Genomic DNA, 3,481 nt, shown 5'->3' on the forward strand with positions numbered 1-3,481 from the left:
AAATGTATTATAGAATGAATGCTGGACTTTTTATTTATTTATCCTAATTGAAGTGTATTATAGAATGAATGCTTGACTTTTTTATTTATCTTAATTGAAATGTATTATAGAATGAATGCTGGACTTTTTATTTATTTATCCTAATTGAAGTGTATTATAGAATGAATGCTTGACTTTTTTATTTATCTTAATTGAAATGTATTATAGAATGAATGCTGGACTTTTTTTCTATTTATCCTAATTGAAGTGTATTATAGAATGAATGCTTGACTTTTTTATTTATCTTAATTGAAACGTATTATAGAATGAATGCTGGACTTTTTTTCTATTTATCCTAATTAAAGTGTATTATAGAATGAATACAGGGCTTTTTTCTATTTATCTTAATTAAACTTTATTATAGAATGAACGCAGGACTTTTTTTTTCTATTTATCCTAACTGAAATGTATTATAGAATGAACGCAGGACTTTTTTTTCTATTTATCCTAACTGAAATGTATTATAGAATGAACGCAGGACTTTTTTTTCTATTTATCCTAACTGAAATGTATTATAGAATGAACGCAGGACTTTTTTTTCTATTTATCCTAATTAAAGTGTATTATAGAATGAACGCAGGACTTTTTTTCTATTTATCCTAATTGAAGTGTATTATAGAATGAATACAGGACTTTTTTCTATTTATCCTAATTGAAATGTATTATAGAATGAAAGCGGGACTTTTTTTCTATTTATCTTAATTGAAATGTATTATAAGAAGACCGCGGGACTTTGTTTTTATTAAATATTAAAATATCGGGGGAATGCCGGACTTTGTTCTATTTCATTTCACTAAAATGTATTATTGTGAGATTGCGTGACGTTTTTCTACTTCCTCTTAGCTTAACAGAAATATTATATTGAAAACACTGTTTTTATTATATTACAGAAGAACTGCAATGATACTTAGAACAACGTAACGACATCGAAATCTATCATTGTTTGCAAACCTATATTCGTAATTGTGTTGCATTTAACAGATTCTGCATGGCCAGGTGGTTAGGGAGCTCGACTCGCACGCTGCGGGTCGCGAGATCGAATCCCCGTTACACCAAACATTCTCGCCCTTTCAGCCGTGGGGGCGTTATAATGTGACGGTCAATCCCACTATTCGTTGGTAAAAGAGTAGCCCAAGAGTTGGCGGTGGGTGGTGCTGACTAGCTGCCTTCCCTCTAGTCTTACACTACTAAATTAGGGACGGCTAGCGCAGATAGCCCTCGTGTAGGTTTGCGCGAAATTCAAAACAAACAAACAAGTATTTAACAGTGATTTGCGTCTTTTGCGTTTTACCTTGTTTCATATAATGTATTTGAGGGCTAGGCGTGTATAACGTTTAGTATGTGGGAATGTGAATCCATAGGTCTATGGTTCGCGTCTCAGTGTCGCTACATTGTTCTCCATACCCTGGGGCCCTATGTGTTATAAGAGACAAGTTCCAATCTCACTGTTCAATTAGTGTAGCCCAAAAATTGGCAGTGAGAGCTTTTGATTACCTGCCTTGCCACTAGTCTATTGGTTCAAAATTAGAGACGACTAGCACAGATATCCCTCGTTCATCTTTGCGCGAACATCCAAAACAACCAACCAAACAAATAATTCGAGATTTGATTCGTTGCCAAATTAATATGTATAATCTTCCTCTCGAAGACGCCTTTAGTCTTTGGTTGAAGTAAAAGTAAAATAAGATTTATTCTTGCTGTGTCGTGATAAGCATATATATATAAACATATTTAAATACAATGTCGGATTTTTATTACCTTTCGCTTTGCTGTTACTTACCTGTAACCCCATAGCCGTAAAACCTACGTACCTTTCTCATTGAATTTAGCGCCACAGAAAATTCGAAAGTTCATGATGCTCATAAATTAAATTATTTTGTTTCAAATTTGGCAAACAAGTTATTTCGACCGGTTATAAACACGGCACATATGAGGATTGCAGCTCGTATGATATATGATTAAGCTGATGCTCATAGATGTTTTTTTTTATTATTTTATGAGAAACTCGTGGAATGGAGAAGTTCAATTGTCTATTGTCGAGCAGCTTTCAGAACTAAGTTCATTATTAGGTACACACAATGCTTTAGAGGGGGACGTTTATGGCAGTGAAAAAGTATTGTTAGTTGAATAATGCAGTGTTAAATCTTTCACTGCCGTAATAAGCAATTGTCAATACTAGTTACATTCTAAGATACACACAGTGCTCTAGAGTGGCAGTGAAATAGTATTGTTAGTTCAATAATGCAGTGTTAAATCTTTCACTGCCGTAATAAGCAATTGTCAATACTAGTTACATTCTAAGATACACACAGTGCTCTAGAGTGGCAGTGAAAAAGTATTGTTAGTTCAATAATGCAGTGTTAAATCTTTCACTGCCGTAATAAGCAATTGTCAGTACTAGTTACATTCTAAGATACACACAGTGCTCTAGAGGGGGACATGTATAGCAGTGAAATAATTAAAATGGAAAATATAAGCCATGTTGTGATTAAAAAGAGAAGAATATTATAACAATTTTGAATCGACCGAAGTTCAGGTTCGGGTACGTATTTTGAAAAGTGATTATTTTTATATTTCTGAACAAAAACTGCATGTTATTAGTCTGACGTACTGAACAAGTTTATCTCCACGAAGCCATAAGGAAGGTAGAACTTGCAATATTCAATATGCACAAATACGTTGATTTGGAGGTTTCTTTCTGATAGAAAAACTTATCTTCTCACATCAAAGCATGTGAGGGAAAACCAGAGAAGACTAAAGTTTTCATGTCAGTGTACGATTGAGCTAACACTAGAAAAACTTTTGTATCATATTCGATTCTAATATTTTTTCTATCAAAATATAATTTAAATTCACCTGTAATGTATATAAAACCGTTTTAGAAAATTCGTAATTATATAATTAGGTATAAAATATGGGTATATTGGTACAAAATTACGTCAAAAAACGAAGATTCATTATTTGTTCTATATCTTACAAGAACATAGGATATTCTAACGCAGCAAATAAGTCTGTTTTATGTACTATATTTTACCTATATCATTTTCTAAGTATGCTAAATGTTAAGTCGCCGCGACTCAAATTTATTAAAGCTGACTTATATGGAACCATGATAGCTTTATTTCTATTTGACGCAATATGAAACAACTATAGAATAGGTTTAATTCTTAAACATGGGAGATAGAGCAACATAAGCTTTGAATGAAAGTCATTCGAGTATTGCAAGTTCACTGAATACAAGTTTATAATTTCATTTTTGGATTTTTTTTTTATGTTCAGATTCATTCCTGGATATGCATATATATTTTTATTAAAAATATTTAACCCCTCAAATGTAACACTAGTTTAATTTGTCACCAAAAGTGGTTTCATAGAATGCATACCTCTATACTGTGTTTATTGTTTTGGGGATATATAGGCGTGTCTCAACCCAGAACTGGAT

The 3,481-nt window shown here is 32.4% G+C and overlaps 1 protein-coding gene across 2 annotated transcripts in view; it reads left to right on the plus strand.

The window, feature by feature from the left end:
• The window catches only part of LOC106458075 (peroxidase-like), an 82,793-nt gene that overhangs the window by 38,229 nt on the left and 41,083 nt on the right, over nucleotides 1–3,481 (plus strand). The gene's annotated exons all lie outside the window — the stretch shown is intronic.

The sequence above is a fragment of the Limulus polyphemus genome, unplaced genomic scaffold (assembly GCF_000517525.1).
Source record: "Limulus polyphemus unplaced genomic scaffold, Limulus_polyphemus-2.1.2 Scaffold412, whole genome shotgun sequence".
NCBI classification, from domain to species: Eukaryota; Metazoa; Arthropoda; class Merostomata; order Xiphosura; family Limulidae; genus Limulus; species Limulus polyphemus.